This window comes from Leopardus geoffroyi, chromosome B2, assembly GCF_018350155.1.
Source record: "Leopardus geoffroyi isolate Oge1 chromosome B2, O.geoffroyi_Oge1_pat1.0, whole genome shotgun sequence".
Classification (NCBI taxonomy): domain Eukaryota; kingdom Metazoa; phylum Chordata; class Mammalia; order Carnivora; family Felidae; genus Leopardus; species Leopardus geoffroyi.
The window spans coordinates 11,029,323-11,049,801 of NC_059332.1; the positions used below are offsets into that span (position 1 = coordinate 11,029,323).

Sequence of the window (20,479 nt, forward strand, 5' to 3'; positions counted from 1 at the left end):
ATAAAACATTTTAATTCTACTTCTTAAACATCTACTCAGGGCAAAAGGCCAGGTGTTTTGCCCGAGCAAACCAGACAATATTCCTATCTCAGTGGAAGCCCCATCTTAACCAAGAAGAAAGATAGCAAACATACATTGGGAAGAGAGTCCAACAACTCTGAGTACATTAATTGTCAGCATTGGCCTCCTGCAAGGAGGAGGAGGCAGGTTTCCTGGAAAAGTGAACAGTCAAAGTGTATGACTCAAAGACTATTTCAGTACAAGATCCTATTTCAACCCTGTTGTCCATCTGTTTGCTGAGAATGTAAAGTTGTCTGGGTCCAAGTCAGAGAAGGGGATGAAATCATCTACTAAAAACACTTATGCAGGATCCCCATGAAGGCACGTTGTGATTACACAACAACCAGAGGCCAGTGCCTGCCTTCCTGTTACCTGTCAGGGCTTCCGTGCAGTCACGATGCCTCACCCCAGGGAGGTTAAGTTCAGGGATTCAGCTAAACAAATGGGGAATGCTGTAGAATTCATCATGAATTTTTTGTAGGCTATTCGAGGGGGAAAAAAAAAAAAACTCAAAGAAGTACATGCAAGAAAGAAAAAGTTAATAAATATTTTACACACAGGCACTCACAACAATACCTATTTATCAAATGTGGCAGTCAGTCACTCTTCTCTCCCTGGTCCTCCTCCTCTGACTCCCTTATCCTTTTGAGAGGAGTCACTAAGGACATTAAACTCTCTACTCTCTACTCCTATCCTTCCTTTTGTGACATCTAGTACACCTGCATCTTTCAATATGTGGAGCCACCCTCAAGCCATCACTTGCATGCCTCCATGGTTTCTCTCTACCTCGTTTAGAGTGAGAGGAAGTGAAGGTTCCAGAGAATATCGAATTTTAGAGAAGTTCAGGAGAACTAGTATTCGGGAAGCTAATGAAGTCAAGGCTTTAGACACAAAAGAGTCCAGACCCCAATTTTAAGAGCAAGTAAATTATGAGATAATAATTAGCATTTCAGCTATGTTGTAGACCAAATGATCATTTATGGTATGGCTAGAAATGTAAACTACCAAGTATAATATCGTTTCCATAGTAAAATGAGTTCTAAGTTCTAAACAACTGATCCACAAACACACTTTTGGAACACTTAGCATTCATTAGTTTGGGTCACTTACCAGAAAATGTAACAATAAATTTTTCCCCTTGAGTTTCTCCTCACAGCTGCAGAAGAATATAGAAAGTATAGGTGTCTATAACTGGGTGATTCTATTTGACCTCCTTCCTTAGAAGCTCCTTCAGTTGAGAAACGACCTGGACCATTTGTTCCTAAGAGCCCCAGGTGAATTTCTTCCCACTGTGCCCAATGAAAGTAACTGGACCCATTTCTAGATAGGTAGCGACTATAGGGAAAAGGGCTCTCAACATTATCATAAAGAGATAATAAGGACAACAGGTTGGGAGAGGGTTTTATTCACTTTATATTGGCAAAGAAAGTCAGTAGTTTGCTGTACTGTAGCCCAGGGCAAAAGGTGAACTCCGATGGCAGATGATTTCTTCTGAGCAGATACTGCAATGGTACTCCTGTGTGAGTGAGTTGTGTGTGTGTGTGTGTGTGTGTGTGTGTGTGCGCGCGCGCGCGTGTATGTGTGTGTGGAAAGGCAATTAAGGTATAAGGAACAAGACTGGAGGGACAATAATGACGTGATGTACTTCAAAAGGGGGAAAAATTGACATGACAACACGTCAGCCAAGTCTGTCATAGACTTCTTTTCTCTTCAAAGAGCTATAACCTTGGGTCAAACCTGGAGTAGAGGGACTCTTAGACTTCTCCATGTAATAATTAGAGTACCCAGAATGGGCTGTAGTCAAACCAGATGAGTGAGAAAAGACAAGAGTTAAACATTCCTACCAGTAAAGGATGTTGTCTTCAAATCCCATGGCAGTCATGTCTGGACGATGTAATTCTGCCTCCTTGGTTAAAGCTGACTGGACCCAGAATAGATGTCTGTCTGCAGCAGAGCCAATCAGATTCTCTCTGCCAGGAATTCAGAATTCGGATTTAGGAACAGCTAATCTCTGCACTTGGTTGAAGCTGTGCAACAGCCGTATTCTATCATCTATATGAGCTACAGAAAAATCCAGAGAAAGCACAATAAAGGAGATGCAATAGAGGAGGTAACGTAAGAGTCAGAGAAAGAATGATGGCTTTCCACTTCTCAGTTCCAGTTCCTTCCAGAAGCCACTTACATTCCTATCTTTGAATTCCTCAAGACACTCCTGGTCCTTAAAGCAAATTGCCTGTTTTTGTTAAAGCTAGTTCAAATTTACGTCAGTTATTTAAAATCAGAAACACCTTGAGTAAACCACATTACCATAAAGTAAGTCAGTATCATGCTATGAAAAGAACATAGACTTTTGAATCTGCCAATGCAGTGTTCAGATCTTGGCTCTACTAAATACAAGCTGTCTCGTCGAGACTACATTTTCTAACCTCTTTGAGCCTTGATCTCCTCACCCAAAAAATACAGATAATGACTGCCATGTGTAGTTGTAAAAATCAGAAAACACATCTAGAGGGGCACCTGGGTGGCTCAGTCGGTTAAGTGTCCAACTTCAAGCTCAGGTCATGATCTCATGGTTCGTGGATTTGAGCCCCACAACAGACTCTGTGCTGACATCTCAGAGCCTGGAGCCTGCTTCAGATTCTGTCCCCCTCTCTCTCTGCCCCTCCACTGCTTGTGTTTTCTCTCTCCTTCCCTCCCTCCCCCCCCCTCAAAAATAAATAAATAAAACATTTTAAAAAAATATCTAGAGCCTCTGGCATGTGGTAAATACAAATGAAATGATAACTCTTAGAATTCCTTGGGACAGTAGTCATGGTGGCTGTAATGGCATCACCATGGATATCTCAATAGGAAGGTTATATATAGAACTTATGAATACAGAAAAATGTTTTCCTTAAATTTTTCAGTTTACAGAATAATTCGATCCAAGTTTTTTTTTGTTTTTTGTTTTTTACTGGGATACTCCAGTATAGGCAAGTAGAGCTTGATTTTAAAATACTTTTTAATGTATCATCTATTACAGATAACTTCTGTATTTATGGGGAGAGTCCTAAGGAAATCCCTCCAGGAACTCTTAACCACAGGATCACTTTTTTTTTTCTTTTTAAGTAAACTCTCCACCCAACATAGTCTGGAACTCATGACCCTGAGATCAATAGTCGCATGCTCTACCCACTGAGCCAGCCAGATGCCCCCACGGGATCATTTCTTTACCAATTCATCTTCTCCATCAGCTTACACAATAGAGAAATGGTTCTAATCCCTGTGGAAATCATAGACCCTTTTGAGAAAGGAGAAAGCTATGAGTTCTCCCTTTAGAAGATTCATGTCCACATGGAAAATGCTGCACATTTCCCAGTGTGCATGGTTTTGTGAATGTCATGCATGAATCCCTAAGAACTGAACAGTCCAATAAACCTCTTTACCTGGAATTTCTTTAAACAAGTCTGCATGTAAGGAGTCAGCATGTATCCCTAGATATACCCCCACAGACAAGAGATAACTTGTATTAAGTACCCCTTCCACAACTCCCATGCTAATACCCTTACTGAAATGCAATAGAGCAGGTCCCCACTTGTCTGGGAGGGGGACTTGGATATTCCAAGGTCGTCTTTACATACTCTACCACAGCACCTACTCACCGTATTTTAAGCACTGATTTGCATGTCTCCCATCCTAAGCTGTGAATGAAGGCAGAAAATGTCTTTCATTTCTAGGATTATACTTCATATAGTAAATATTCAATACATGTAAAATAAATAAGCATATGGTATCTTATAAATACAAACTATGATTTGTGCTGATCTTTGATATGACTCAAGAAATAGAAAATCCAAGATAGTGTGGGGGTGCTTTGGTGGCTCAGTCAGGTAAGCGTCCGACTTGATACTGGCTCAGGTCGTGATCTCGTGGTCGTGGGATCCAGCCTCGAGTCAAGCTCCATACTCACTGGGCATGATGCTGCTTAAGATTCTCTCTCTTCCTCTCCCTCGGATCCTCCCCTGCTCTTGTGCTCTTTCTCTCTCTCTCAAAATAAATCAAACTTAAAACAAAATTCGAGATAGTGTGCAAGCAGTAAACGGACTTTAATCCAGTTCAGAACATTCCCCAAAACATCACTTCTACAACCCTCCTGGGGCTGAAGAAAGTTTCTGCTTGGTCGATTCTAGAGAATTAAATTTTTGGCAGTGGAGCTCTACCCAAGGCACAATTTCTGGTCTTCTTTCTCTTCTACTCTAAGTCATTTGTAAGTTATATACCACCATACACACAAACATGTGAGCACACACATGTTCACGGCACAATTAAGTGTCGGATCTTCATGGAATTGTCCTGCACCCCAATCAGCCAAAATATATTCACTTGTTGTTTCTTATATCTGTTAAGAGTAATGTAGCGGTAGCAATAAGAAGGAGAATTAGAGCCTGGGTGGTGCAGTCGGTTAAAGCGTCCGACTTCAGCCAGGTCACGATCTCGCGGTCCGTGAGTTCGAGCCCCGCGTCGGGCTCTGGGCTGATGGCTCAGAGCCTGGAGCCTGTTTCCGATTCTGTGTCTCCCTCTCTCTCTGCCCCTCCCCCATTCATGCTCTGTCTCTCTCTGTCCCCCCAAAAAAACAAATAAACGTTGAAAAAAAAAATTAAAAAAGAAGGAGAATTAGAATAGGGACACCTGAGTGCCTCAGTCGATTAAGCATCTGACTCATGCTTTTGGCTCAGATCATGCTCTCACGGTTAGTGAGTTCGAGCCACACATCAGGCACTGTGCTGACAGTGTGGAGCCTGCCTGGGATATTCTCTCTCTCTCTCTCTCTCTCTCTCTCTCTCTCCCCCCCTTGTAAAATAAATGAATAAGCTTTTTAAGAAAGAAGAATTAGGGGCGCCTGGGTGGCGCAGTCGGTTAAAGCGTCCGACTTCAGCCAGGTCACGATCTCGCGGTCTGTGAGTTCGAGCCCCGCGTCGGGCTCTGGGCTGATGGCTCAGAGCCTGGAGCCTGTTTCCGATTCTGTGTCTCCCTCTCTCTCTGCACCCCCCCCCCCAGCCGTTCATGCTCTGTCTCTCTCTGTCCCAAAAATAAATAAACGTTGAAAAAAAAAATTTTTTTTTTAAAAAAAAATAAAAAAATAAAAAAAAATAAAAAAAAAAAAAAAGAAGAATTAGAATATAGACATCTCAAGGCACTGCCCTCAATAAGATTTTGGATGAAAACCAAAAATAAACTAGAAACAAGTGAAAGATAGGTAATACAAAACGTCAGCTTTATCTCTATATTATTATTGCCTTGAGTTGTAGATCATCTAGATACCACCTTCTTACTCAAACATAGCCTTTTATTCATTCATTCAACAAATACTGAGCAAATCCTTGTGTGGCAGGCACAGTGCTAGACCCTAGGGACACAAAGGTAAACAAGAAAGCCAGAGAGCTTCACTTCACAAAGAGAGAACTGTCTTTCCTTTCTAGCAGAAAAGATCATTTCTTAAAAGTGATCATAATAAAACGTTTGAGTGCCATGCTAAGAGATGCACAGATACTACAGAGGCACTTGGCTGGAGCCCAAATTTAGTCTAATTTGGAGCAATGGTTTCCAAGTGTGGTTCTCATAAAGACAGCATCAGAGCTACCTGGTGGTTTTAACAAGACCTCTAGGTAATTCTGATTCACACCCTATCCCAGCACAGGTAAAGCAGATCATTGGTATTTTAACATGTCCCCAGGTGATTCTATTGTGGAGCCACAGTTGAGATACTGGTCCATGGGGGTGAGGAGAGACCTCCCTATGGAAATGACCTTTAAACTGGGACCTAGATATAAATAAGATCCAGGAAATAAATACTAAAGTAAATAGAGTTATAAAATGAAAAAGTGTTTCAAGGCAGAGAAAACTGCATATTTAAAGGGCAGAGGGCAAAAAAAAAAAAAACCCTGGTGCATTTGAAGAATGTATAGAATTATTCAACGGGGCTGGATTATAGAGAAGTTAAGGAAGAGTGCTTTGAGATTAGACCAGATGATCGAGAAGGAATTTCCAGGCTTAAACGTTGAACTAAAAACCCATGGGAAGCCTTTGTAAACAGCTTCACTTCACCAGATCTTTACTTTTTAAATAGCACCCCGACTGCAGTGTAGAAATTGGTTGAACAGAAGCGAAATTTAATATAGGTGCTTCTAGGTAACAATCTGTTTCAGTAGTCCAGGTGAGAAATGAGACTGGTGGTAGCAATGGGGTTGGAGAAAAGTAAACAGCTTCACCATTATTAAGAAATATGATTGACTGGGGTGCCTGGGTAGCTCAGTTGGTTAAGCATCTGCCTTTGGCTCAGTTCATGATCTCATGGTTCATGAGTCCAAGCCCTGCATTAGGCTTTGTGCTGACAGTTCGGAGCCTGGAGCCTACTTCAGATTCTTTGTCTCCCTCTCTGCTCCTCCCCTGCTCGCTCGCTCGCTCTCTCTCTCTCCCTCTCAAAAATAAACATTTAAAAAAAGTAGAATTGACAGAACTAGGGGATTAATAGAACTGAAAGTTCTGAACTCAGTACTTGAACTTGTTGTTTCTTATATCTGTTAAGAGTAATGAAAGTTCAAGAACTCAGTGCTGACCTCCATGTTTCTGATAAGAGCAATTGGGTGGATAAAGCCAAGTTCATATTTAAGCACAATGAATTCAAGGTAGGATATACAAGTGAAAACAACTAGTAGGCTCTTGACAAGAGGTGTATGAAAATACCAATTTAGGAGTGTCTGCTTATTTATTGAAGCCATGAATGGTAACAGTATAATCTACAGAGTAATTCAAGTCTGAGGTGAAAAGGACTTAGAACCTAACCCCTTGGGGGCACTAGTGAATAAAGGAGAAAGAGATAACAAAGAAAAAAAATAGTGAAAGATAAAAAAAGAAATAGCCAGAGAGGTAGGAGAAAAACCAAGGGACCCAGCAAATGTAGCACCTGAAAGCCACAGTAAGAGAAACTCCTGAGAAACCAAGAGAAGACTACAGAATCAAATGCTGGTAAAAGCTGAAGCAAGGAAAAGACCAGGTGGTTCCACTGGATCAGTAACATTAAAAGTCAATGTTGACTTCAATAAGACAAGTTTCAGAAAGTGGAAGGAATGAATGCTGCTTGGAATCGGCTAGAAAGCAAGCAAGAGGTTAGGAAATGGAGGTGGCAAGGAGGCAGCATGGTCAAGGTATCTGATTATAAAGATGAGATAAATTGGTACCCAGAGAGGCATGTGGAATTCATCTAATGCATGTTCAAGAGCAAATGTGAAAGAGAAGATCCTGGAGAGTGTAGGATAAATTACAGAAAAAGGCCACTGAGGAGATAGGAAGGGACTAGACACAAGTCCAAGAGTAGAACTAGCCTTAGGTAAGAAGGGGCACCTGTTCCTTAAACTCTGACCACCAGGTGAGATTCTGCAGTGGGGCATGCACATCTGTCCTCACTTTGATTCCAGGTTCTCATCAGGAAAGCGATTACAAACCCCGGAGTATTAGCAAATACTATTGGCTACAATTATGATGGGAATTGCTGAGAACAGGTCTAATTTGGAACTCAGAGAGATGTCAGAGCCGGTCCCCGGGTCAGACCAGCCAGATAGTGATCGACTTGGCCCAAGTTTGCCCAGGACTTTCCCTGTTTTAGTTCCGAAATTCCTGTGTCCCGGAAAACTTCCCAGTCCCAGCAAACTGGAACAATCTATCAAACTAGACCTGTTTGAATGTTAGCAATATGTTACTTCTCCATAATAAGTCAATAAGCCTCTCAAACAATAAATTATCAAACTTACCTATTTATATTTTTAACCCAAATTACATCTGAGTTTGCTGCTTACAGGGTAAAGAATACATACTCCTTTTTATTCCCTTCGTAGACCCTGTAAGAGGCAATGCTAATGACATAATTCCTTTGCTCTATTTCTGATCTCGTTCTGTAAGAATGTGCAATGCCCTGGAGTACAAGTCCAGCTTATGGATCTGCTGGGATTTTTTGCCCTTTTAAGAAAACTAAGTGATGATTCAATGCAAAGTAAAAAAAAAATTGATCCACAACAGAAAGAAAGTATTTTATTCAGCCCTTAATAATTCAAATGTTTGCTCGTTTTGCTAACTGGATAGACTCTGGAGGAATAAATTACATTAGATACATAAATACGCAAATATGAGGATGATTCAGCATTTTTATTACAGTACACAATATAATCTTGAAGGAGCCATAAAGTTAGGCTACTAATAAACCTAATGATTGCTGGGTGATGGGATAAGATACCAGAGCATTTAAAAAAAATTTTTTTTTCAACGTTTATTTATTTTTGGGACAGAGAGAGACAGAGCATGAACGGGGGAGGGGCAGAGAGAGAGGGAGACACAGAATCGGAAACAGGCTCCAGGCTCTGAGCCACCAGCCCAGAGCCGGACGCGGGGCTCGAACTCACGGACCGCGAGACCGTGACCTGGCTGAAGTCAGACGCTTCACCGACTGCGCCACCCAGGCGCCCCCAGAGCATTTTAAATAAGAGAGCAGAGGGGCGCCTGGATGGCTCAGTCGGTGAAGCGTCCGACTTCAGTTCAGGTCATGATCTCACGGTCCGTGAGTTCGAGCCCCGCGTCGGGCTCTGTGCTGACAGCTCAGAGCCTGGAGCCTGTTTCAGATTCTGTGTCTCCCTCTCTCTGACCCTCCCCGGTTCATGCTCTGTCTCTCTCTGTCTCAAAAATAAATAAACATTAAATAAATAAATAAGAGAGCAGAACTACATTAGGATAATCCAGCCTAAAAATAATTAGCTAAAATTAGGATGCTTTTACAAATATAAATTGCTAAATTCATACATTTAAGATAAACTGCTAAATGACAATTCACCACAAAATAACAGTCTGAAGAGGAGAGACTATTATGTACAAAACGTAGTGCTTTTTGGAAGTACTAATGTAGTGAGATTTCTAAAGTAATATATTTCCATTTTTCCAGCTTTATTAAGTATATGACATGTAATATTGTATAAGTTTAAGGTGCATAATGTGTTGATTTGATACACTTATATATTTCTTTTAAAAAAATTTTTTCAACGTTTTTATTTATTTTTGGGACAGAGAGAGACAGAGCATGAACGGGGGAGGGGCAGAGAGAGAGGGAGACACAGAATCGGAAACAGGCTCCAGGCTCCGAGCCATCAGCCGAGAGCCTGACGCGGGGCTCGAACTCACGGACCGCGAGATCGTGACCTGGCTGAAGTCGGACGCTTAACCGACTGCGCCACCCAGGCGCCCCAATACACTTATATATTTCTAAATGATTACCATGTAGCTTCTGCTAACATCTCCTCTAATTTACATAACCATTCCTTTTTTTTATGGCAAGAGCATTAAAGATCTACTCTCTTAACAACTTTCAAGTATATAATACAATATTATTAACTATAATCACCATACTGTATATCAGATCCCCCAAACACATTCATTATGTGTGTGTGTGTGTGTGTGTGTGTGTGTGTGTGTGCGCGCGCGCGCGCGCGTGCACTTCACGTCTCTATTCATTTATCCATGAATAGGCCGTGAGGTTGTTTCCGTAGCTTGGCTATTGTCAATGATGCTACATGGCAATGCAAATATCTCTTTGATATACTGTTTTCATTCTTTTCAATAGGCACCCAAGAGTGGGATTGTGGAATTATACGGTAGTTCTATTTTTAATTTTTTGAGGAAACTCCATACTGTTTCCATAGTGCCTGCACCATTTATATTCCCACCAACAGGGCACGAGGGTTGCCTTTTCTCCACATCCTCACCAACACTTGTTATTTGTGTGAGGTCAGCCCTTCTAACTAGCGTGAGGTGACATTCCTTGCGGTTCTGATTTGCATTTCCCTGACAATGAGTGACGTTGAGCACCTTTTCATGTATCTGTTGCCCATGTGTACGTCTTCTTTGGAGAAATGTCTATTCAGTTCCTCTGCCCATTTTTTAATCAGACTGTTTTTAGGTTTTTTTGTTTTGTTTTGTTTTGTTTTGTTTTTTTTTTGGTTTTTGTATGAGCTCTTATCAGACGCCTCATTTGCAAATATTTTCTCCCATAGGTTGCCTTTTTTTTTTTTTTTTTTTTTTTTTTTTTTGCCATGAAGAAGCAGCTTCCCAGTTTGGTACAGCTCCACTTACTAATTTTGGTTTTTGTTGCTTGTGCTTCTGGTATCATATCCAGAAAGTCATTGCCATGACCAGTGACAAAGAACTTTTCTCCCATGTTTTCTTCTAGGACTTTGCGGGTTTTAGGTCTTGGGTTTAAATCTTTAATCTATTTCAAGCATGTAAGACAGGGGTCCAATTTCATTCTTCTGCACATAGATATCCTGTTTTCCCAAGTCCCTTATTGAAAACCCTATTATTTTCCAATTGAGTATTACTGACTCCCTTGTCAAATGTTGGCTATACGTGTGAAGGTTTATTTCTGGGCTATTCCCTTCCACTGATCGATGTGTCTCTTTTTATAAAGCCCAGACCACATGGTTTGTAGTAAAGGTGTGAAGCAAGGGGGTGTGATGCCAGTGGTCTCGCTCTGCTTTCTCAGGATTGCTTTGGCTATTCAGGTCTTTTGCAGTTTCATACAAATTTCAGGACTTTTTTTTTAATTTCAGTGAAAAATGTCATTGGAATTTTGATAGGGATTTGAGCTGAATCTATAGATGGCTTTGAAGAGGATGGACATTGTAACAGTATTAATTCTTCTGATCCCTGAACATAGGATATCTTTCCAGTTAGCTGTGTCTTCTTCAACTTCTTTCATCGAAGTCTTAACGTTTTCAGTGTGAAGATCTTTCACCTCTGAGTTAAATTTATTCCTAAGTGTTTTATTGTTTTTGGTGCTCTTGAGAATGAGATTGTTTTATTTCTTTCATAGTTTATGGTTAGTGTATAGAAATGCAACCGATTTCTGTATGATGATTTTGTATCCAGCAACTTTACTGAATTTGTTGCTAGTCCTATTTTTTGATGGACTCTTTATGATTTTCTGCATAGATAATTTTATTTCTTCCTATCCAAGAATTTTTATTGATTTATTTTATTTTATTTATTTATTTATTTATTTTTTTTGCCTGATTGCTCTGGCTAGGACTTCCAACTATGTTAAAAAGAAGTGTTAAGAACGAATGTCATTGTTACATTACTGAGCTTAGAGGAAAAGCTATCAGCTTTTCATTATTGAGTATGATGTTACCTGTGAAGCCGTCATATATGGCCTTTATTATGTTGAAGCACATTCCTTCTATACCTAATTTGGTGAAAGTCTTTAATAATGAAAGGATGTTGCATTTTGTCAATTTCTGTGTATTGAGATTATAATTGATTTTTGTCTTTCATTCTATTACTGTGGTGTATCACATTGATTGATTTCTGTATGTTGAAACATCCCTGCATCCCAGGAATAAATCCCACTTGTTCATGTGGCTTTTCATGCACTGCTGAATTCAGTCTGCTCATATTTTGTTGATGATTTATGCATCTATATTCATCAAGGATTTGGGCCTGTGTTTTTTTTTTTTTCTTGTAGTGTCCTTACCTGCCTTTGGTAGCAGGGTAATACTGGCCTCATAAAATGAGTTTGGGACATGCCTGACTAGCTCAATCGGTAGAGCATGTGACTCTTGGTCTCAGGGTTGTGAGTTCGATCTCAACGGTGGGTGTACAAATGACTTAAAAATAAAATCTTTAAGGGGCCCCTGGGTGGCTCAGTCGGTTAAGCGTTTGACTTCAGCTCAGGTCATGATCTCGTGGTCTGTGGGTTTGAGCTTCACATGGGGCTCTGTGCTGACAGCTCAGAGCCTGGAACCTGCTTCGGATTCTCTTATCGCCCTCTCTCTCTGCCCCTCCCCTGCTCACACTCTGTCTCTCTCTCTCAAAAATAAACATTAAAAAATTTCTTTAACACTTTCTCATACCATTCACAAAAATAAACTCAAAATGGATAAAGGACCTGAATGTGAGGCAGGAAACCATGAAAACCCTAGAGGAGAAAGCAGGAAAAGACCTCTCTGACCTCAGTCATAGCAATTTCTTACTTGACACATCCCCAAAGGCAAGGGAATTAAAAGCAAAAATGAACTACTGGGACCTTATGAAGATAAAAAGCTTCTGCACAGCAAAGGAAACAACCAACAAAACTAAAAGGCAACCAACAGAATGGGAAAAGATATTTGCAAATGACATATCGGACAAAGGGCCAGTATCCAAAATCTATAAAGAGCTCACCAAACTCCACACCCGAAAAACAAATAACCCAGTGAAGAAATGGGCAGAAAACACGAATAGACACTTCTCTAAAGAAGACATCCAGATGGCCAACAGGCACATGAAAAGATGCTCAACATCGCTCCTCATCAGGGAAATACAAATCAAAACCATACTCAGATATCACCTCATGCCAGTCAGAGTGGCTAAAATGAACAAATCAGGAGACTATAGATGCTGGTGAGGATGTGGAGAAACGGGAACCCTCTTGCACTGTTGATGGGAATGCAAATTGGTGCAGCCGCTCTGGAAAACAGTGTGGAGGTTCCTCAAAAAATTAAAAATAGACCTACCCTATGACCCAGCAATAGCACTGCTAGGAATTTACCCAAGGGATAAAGTACAGAACCTGCTTGGAATTCTCTCTCTCTCCCTCTCTCTCTCTGCCCCTCCCCCACTTGCTCTGTGTCTCTCTCTCTCACTCAAAGGAAATAAACTTAAAAAAAAAAGAATAAAACACAGTATGTTAACTTTCTTCATCATTCACAGTCAAATTGATCACACACACTGCTTGGTTATTCACTTCTCACCCTTGAATTTCTTGTTGAAAATTTATAGCAAATAACTCAGAAGAAACTGGGAGGAAGGGGAGTGTTGACATCCTCTTCGCCCCTGAAACTTCTCTTACCACAAGACAAAAACTGATCTTGCTGCTGACAAACACAAAGTCAGGAATATCAGTGACCTATATAAATCACTATCTTTATGGTATGAATTGTGAAATAAAACTAGGGGTCAGCAGTCTTATGACCTTGAAAAAAGGATCGGAACTAAACACTATAACAAGGGAGAATTCATTGTCAAATAGTTGTAACTGATATTCTGAGAAATTAGGTTGGGATTTTATCCCCATTAATTCCCCTCAGAGACCTAAGCATCAATAGTATTAATGGAAACTAAAAATCGAAAGCTGCCCTTGTTTTCCCTCAATCCAGCTCGGCTTTAAAGGAATGTATTTACCTCCCTGCACTCTGTTGCTAAATTCCTCGTAATCCCCAGGGGAAGCACGGTTAGATTTGGTAAAAGGAAAGGAAGTGTGGAGGGCTAGAGTTTCACTCTTTCCTCAGAAATAAAGGCACATTGTGTAGCCATCACAGATACTGCATTGTGATGATGCTTTATGGGCTCTCGGAGTATGTCCATATCTGCATTATCATCCCAGTCCCAAAACTGTTTCAAATTAGTTCTCTTTCAGATTATCCCTAGTATTGTTCCTTTCCTTAACAGAGCTACAGAAATAGAACAACTGCCCCAGTGATATCAGAAATCACAATTCTTGGGGCGCCTGGGTGGCTCAGTCGGTGGCATGTCCGACTTCGGCTCAGGTCAAGATCTCATAGTTTGTGAGTTCAGGCCCCACATCACGCTTGGATCCTCTGTCCCCCTCTCTCTCTGCCCCTCCCCACCTGGTGCTCTGTCTCTCAAAAATAAATAAACATTAAAAACAAAAAAAGAGAAAGAAATCACAATTCTTAAAACACAGTAGTTACTTAGAGAGACAGAGTGTAAGTGAAGACAGTGGTTCCCAACCCCAGGTCACACATGAGAATCACCTAAGGGCGCTTTTTAAGAACAACACTTGTCTGTCTTTTTTGCCAGACCAATAAAATCAGAATCTCAGGGGGTAGGGCCCAGGCAGTAGTATATTTAAATACATTCCCTAGACAATTTTAATGGGTACCCAAGCTTCATTAAGAATCAGGTTTGGGGCACCTGGGCGGCTCAGTCGGTTGAGCATCCGACTTCAACTCAGGTCATGATCTCGTGCAGGTCGTGAGTTCAAGTCCCACATTGGGCTTGCTGCTGTCAGCCTGTCAGCGCATAGCCCCCTTCAGTTCCTCTGTCCCCCTCTCTCTGCCCCTCCCCCATTTGCGCTTCACCAAAAATAAGTATTTTTTAAAAAAAGAATTCAGTTTGACAGCATATAAAAGAAAAAATAGCAATATCTTAAGACAGAAGTGCTTGTTTCCTTCTGTATTAAAAATGGGTTTTTTGAAAGTCTGCCCATACTAGTACATATATAACAGCTCTTTGGGTTCTCCAGGGCCTGTGCTCAATCTGTCTTCTTGTTCTATAATCCTGGGTTGGGCTTCTGCTTTCAAGATCACTTCCTGGTCCAAGATGGCTGCTGGCACTCCAGCCATCACATTCAAGACTAGAAGGGGGAGGGAAGGAGAAAGAGCAAAAGAATGTGTGCCCCCCTTTTTGAATGGCCTTTCTGGAATTTTCCAAACACTTACATTCTATGGGTAGGATATCATCATCATGTGGCCACACTTGGCTGGAATGGAGGCAGGCAAGCATAGTTTTTTGTGGGGTTTTTTTGTTTGTTTTTTTATGTTTATTTTTGAGACAGAGAGAAACAGAATGTGAGTGGGGAAGGGGCAGAGAGAGAGGGAGACACAGAATCTGAAGCAGGCTCCAGGCTCTGAGCGGTCAGTACAGAGCCCGATGCGGGGCTCGAACTCACAACTATGAGATCATGACCTGAGCCGAAGTTGGATGCCCAACTGACTGAGCCACCCCGGTGTCCCAAGTGTAATTTTTAACAGGACTAAAGGTGTTTTTTTTTTTTTATTTAAATCCAAATTAGTTAAGGACTAAAGATTCTGTTGCTAAAAAAGAAGTTGCAAATGGAATTTGGGAAGGCAACTTGTAGACTCTGGCACAGCTGAATAAATCAACAACACAGCTCAGGCTCCCTACGTTCCATCCTGCTCCCTTTTGCTTGAATCAACCTCACTGTTGTACGGCGCCCCAAATTGTTACCGGCCTCAGAAGATGAAAGCGACAGGAAACACGAAGCTCTAACACTCCATTATCTTCCGCCATGGTTGAATCAACTGAAGACACCAAACCACATGCACCAGCAGGGTCTGTTGTCTACAATGTCACAATGGAATCAGTTAGCTTCAGAGACTGGGTTTAAGATCAAGGGACATACATTCAGTGCACAATACCCATCCCCTTCTGGGTAAGGTACACATCAAGTCAGGTTTTTTTAACCCAAGCCTAGGCTAAAAATAGACACCGAGGTTCTTTTACATCACATTGAATAGCAGGTATACAAAGACGCAGTCACTCTTGAAATATAAATCACCCAATTTTCTTACATATATTTGACCTTGAGGCCATTCTTATAGACTTTGTGTGTGATCGAGCAGCTAAAGCAAGATGCTTTTCAATAATGGGCAGAACCATGTTGCACAGAAAGTAGGTCACCGCAAACTTCCTATTTTAGTGTCCCACTACCTACTTTATGCAGCTTGCCCTGAACTTCTCTCCTTATCCCATAACCACCTAGGCCCTCATGCTGCCCACAGCCTAGGGTCCCAAATCATAGCATCCTCATTGCAAACTGGCTGACTCCAAATCCCCCACCCCCAACTGCCAATTTTTCAGACCATCCTAGAGGACGTACACTATTGCTTCATGGTGACAATGGCAGTGTTAGTAAGACAAACTGGAGAGCATATCCAGTGATGCCCCTTCTAGGTGATGCCTGCAGGAAATGTGTATCTATTTGAGACTCCTTTAAGGAGTATAATGAGCTGAATTGTGTCCCCCACCCCCAACTCATATGTTGGTGTCTTAACCCCCCCCCCCCCAGTACCTCGAATGTGACGTTTGAAGACAGGATCTTGAAAAAGGTAATTAAGTTGAAACGAGGTCATTAGGGTGGGCCCTAATTAAATATAACTAGTGTCCTCATAAGACAAGATTAAGGCATACATAGGTATAGACAGAAGACCATGTAAAGACACAGGGAGAAGATGGCCATCCATGGACTGAGGAGAGAAGCTTCAAAAATAAATCAACCCTGCTGACACCTTAATTTCAGACTTCTAGCTTCCAGAACTGAGAAGATTAATTTCTGTTGTTTAAGCCATGAACTCTGTCATGGCAGGTCTAGCAAACAAATATGAGGGTGACTAAGTTTTTCAAATGGCACCAATTTTTGGATTGGTGTTAAGCCCCACTGAAATCATACCAGTTACCAGTTATCTCCTTTGCATGCAGGCAGGCCTATACTGTCAACTACAAAGTCTTATATTTCTAATGGACCTTAAAAAAAAAAAAATGGAGCATCTGCCTGGCTCAGTTGGTAAAGCATGTAACTCTTGATCTGAGGGTAATGAGTTTAAGCCCCATGTTGGGCAGTAGAGTTGACTTTAATTTTTTTTTTATGTTTATTCTTTTTTTATTTTTTTTTCTTAACATTTATTTATTATTGAGAGACAGACAGAGACTGAGCGTGAGCAGGGGAGGAGCTGAGAGAGAGGGAGACACGGAATCTGAAGCAGCTCCAGGCTCTGAGCTGTCAGCACAGAGCCCGACGCGGGGCCCGAACTCACAAACCGCGAGATCCTGACCTGAGCCGAAGTCGGACGCTCAACCGACTGAGCCACCCAGGCACCCCTATGTTTATTCGTTTTTGAGAGAGAGAAAGAGACAGAGTGTGAGCGGGGGAGGGGCAGAGAGAGAGGGAGACGCAGAATCCGAAGCAGGATCCAGGCTCTGAGCTGTCAGCACAGGGCCCGATGTGGAACTCAAACTTGTGAACCACAAGAACATGACCTGAGCCGAAGTCGGATGCTTAACCAACTGAGCCACCACGTGCCCCTAGAGTTGACTTCAAAAAAACAACCTATAATTCGAGGGGTGCCTGGCTGGCTCAGTCAGGTAAGTATCTAACTCTTGACTTCAGTTCAGGTCATGATCTTGTGGTTTGTGGGTTTAAGCCTCATGTTGGCTCCACGCAGTGGTGCAGAGCCTGCTTGGGATTCTCTCTCTCTCCCTTTACCTCTCTGAAAAATAAATAAATAAACTTAAAAACAATCTATAATTTGAACAACAAAAGAAAGCAGTACTATGTTCTAGCACAAAGCATAAAATAGTCACTCATGAGTTCATACAGAGAGAAATAAATGGCTGAATGAATGAACGATGGAGAATAGTCCAATCTCCCATACAGAAGAATTCTAGATAATTGAGGTAGATACTCTTCCCTCAAGGAAATGGAGCACGACCCTGTAGTCCTTAATCGTGGATACTTCATAATAACTTCCTTCCAGGAGTACTTTAGGGAAAGGCGAAGAAGAGAATAACTTCCAAGTGGAGAAACCTCGCAAACACTACCTCAGCCTGGTAATCAAGGCCCATGTCAACAGTGAAAAGCCATGTTTATCTTATGCACCACTGACAGGATGTGATGAGAATGATACCTTACTTCTGTCGTCACCCGCCTAAAAACCCATAATGCCAGTTGATGTATGAGAAAAATATCCAACAACCCCCAAATGCCAATTGAAGCGTGATGTAAAAATACCTGATAGACCTTGGGGCACCTGGGTAGCTCAGTAGATTAAACATCCGACTTCGGCTCAGGTCATGATCTCATGAGTTCAAGCCCCGTGTCGGGCTCTGTGCTGACAGCTCAGAGCCTGGAGCCTGCTTCGGATTCTGCGTCTCCCTCTCTCTCTGCCCCTCACCTGCTTGCACTCTGTCTCGTCTCACAAATAAACAAACATTTAAAAAAAAAATACCTGATAATCTTCAAAACTGTCAAGGTCATCAAAACCAATGAAAGTCTGGGGCGCCTAGGTGGCTTAGTCAGTTGAGCATCTGACTCTTGATTTCAGCTCAGGTCATGATCTCACAATTCGTGAGTTCAAGCCCCACATCAGGCTCAGCGCTGACAGCACAAAGCCTGCTTGGGATTCTCACTCTCTGCCTCTCCCATGCTCGCTCTATCAAAAATTTAAAAATTAAAAAATTAACCTTAAAAACAAGATAAGTCTGAGAAACTGTGCCAAGAGGAGCCTAAGGAGAGGTGAACACAAAATATAATGTGTATCTTGGATGAGATCCTAGAACAGAAAAGAGGACGGTAGTAAAAGCTAAGGAAGGCTGAATAAAGTATAAACTTCAGGTAATTAAAAAAATAATAATAACCTATAGACAAATGTGCCCTATAGACTTTCCACAAGTCCGATTCCTTTCTTCACCATCGCGGACATCCTCAGGACCTGCTGGAGTCCTGGCTGACTGCAGAGCAGGTGGAGGAAGGCAGCTCAGGCAGTTATAAAGGAGGAGAGAGCACTGCAGTCTATGTGCCAGAATGGAGATCAGCCCCACACGGTGATCCGAGGCAACAGCATGGTGGGCATCAGTGCTGAAATTAAACAACAGCATACAACACAAAGGCAGGTCACCCGAAGAAGGTCCACTGGCCACCCATGCAGCGCCATTCCCTTGGTGAATTCTCGTCTGCCCTGGGTCAGCTCTCAGCCTTGCAGGTTCAGCAACGACTCCATCAGTATCTTGAAGTCAAACTCAGGGATGCTGACTCATCCCAACTGAATATCAGTGAATATGATATAGAAAAACAAAATGCCACGTTGTCAGGCAAACCCACATGCTGGGTTTGATGGGGGTGTGGCCTGGGAGTCTGCATTTTTTTAAACTTTATTTATTTTGAGAGATAGAGTGTGAGCGGGGGATGGGCAGAAAAAGAGAGAGAGAGAGGGAGAGGGAGAGACAAAATCCCAAGCAGGCTCCACATGGTCAGCACAGAGCCCAACACAGGGCTTGAGATCACAAACTGTGAGATGATGACGTGAGCCAAGATTAAGAGTCAGACACTCAACCGACTGAGCCACCCGGATGCCCCAACAGTCTGCGTTTCTAACAAGCTCCCAGGTATGTCAATTCTCTTGGCCCATGGACCACATTCTGAATAGCAAGGGTGTATACAAGCTACATAGGAAACCAAAGCATCAGATTTTATTGGTGAGCTGAATGTGAATATATCAGATCATGGGAGAGGTTGACCACTTGACTCCTTAACGCCATCAGGCTTCGGCTGCCTGATGTGTCCACTTCCATGGTAGAGAGAAACCCACTGTGATGCCCAGTGGTTGTTCATTATCCTTGGCAATTCGGCCTTTCCCCTGATGGGGTCTGCATAAGTACCACCTATTTACAGCTCCAGAGACCCTTCTTATCTACATTTCCACACTTAATCCTCTCCTCCTACCTCCGGTGGGAGCAACAGCTTCTTGACAGATGCAAATGACATGCCTGCCATTCATTTCTCAGCTGGTTTTGCAGACCTAGGAGCCATTCCCTCCAAAGGAACTTGATAAATCTTTGCACTGACCTCGTGTGTATCAATTTCCTAGTTCTCTCTCTAAAGAAATGTTACTTCTCTTCGTCTTAATGGAAAAGGGGAAACACCACACTTATCCTGTGGCCACAATAGAAAGGATTCTCATTCCTCAGCTATTTATGGAACCACAATTGCGTGCCAAGACACGTTAGGCCCCAGGGACACAGTGGTGAGCAAAAGCAGACCAGATTCCAGCCCTCATGCCAGGTGGCCCTCTGAGGAAAGCAGTGGGCTTTCTGTCATTAGAACAGCTACACAAAACGTTTCACCTTACAAACTTCTACTTTCTCCTTTTGGCCAGCTTCAATCTCTTCAGACCCTTGGTTTTAACAGGCACTCCATGCCATAGTACAAACTGCATTCAACAGCATCTTCCCTGGTTCCATGGTCTGGCCTGTTACATCCACGTGGCCATGCAAAAACCCCAAAATAACCTCCCACCAATTTCTGCCAGGTCAAATCAAAGCATATTGGAAGAGACAACCATCCAGAAACCCTATACCAATCAAAGGAGAGCAGGCAATGAAAACTCATGTAACCACTTACAGTTTATGAATAAGCAAGTTTCTAACAGATTGCTCTAGCAAGGAAGTAATGATTCCATTTCGTTCATTCAGCCACTTCGACACATGCCTACCAAGGGAAAACCCTGCTCAGTGGGTGGTTCTCAAAGTCCAGCATGCAAAAGAATCATCTGGAAGGTCTGTTTCTAATGCAAATTCCAGGGTCTCACTCCCCCTGTTCCCCTCTCACCCCACCTCCTCCTACTAGAGTCCCATGGTCAGATTCAGCAGGCTGGGCTAAGGCTTATAAATCTGCATTTTGAGAGCACCTAGGTGGCTCAGTCTGTTAACTGTGTGACTTTGGCTTAAGTCATGATCTCACTGTTCAGGAGTTTGAGCTCCGCAGCGGTCTCTGTGCTGAGAGCTGGGAGCTTGGAGCCTGCTTCGGCTTCTGTCCCCATCTCTCTGC

General features: G+C 42.2%; 1 protein-coding gene across 2 annotated transcripts in view; it reads right to left on the minus strand.

Moving 5' to 3' along the window:
* Positions 1 to 20,479, minus strand: part of RNF144B (ring finger protein 144B) — a 181,082-nt gene that overhangs the window by 98,547 nt on the left and 62,056 nt on the right. The window contains exon 1 of one of the 2 annotated variants that reach the window (XM_045497264.1): positions 1,905 to 2,011. The exons of the other annotated variant lie outside the window; for it this stretch is intronic. The gene's annotated coding sequence lies outside the window, so the exon portion shown is untranslated. Of the gene's footprint in view, positions 1 to 1,904; positions 2,012 to 20,479 lie in introns of those variants that run through there. 2 annotated transcript variants of the gene reach the window in all.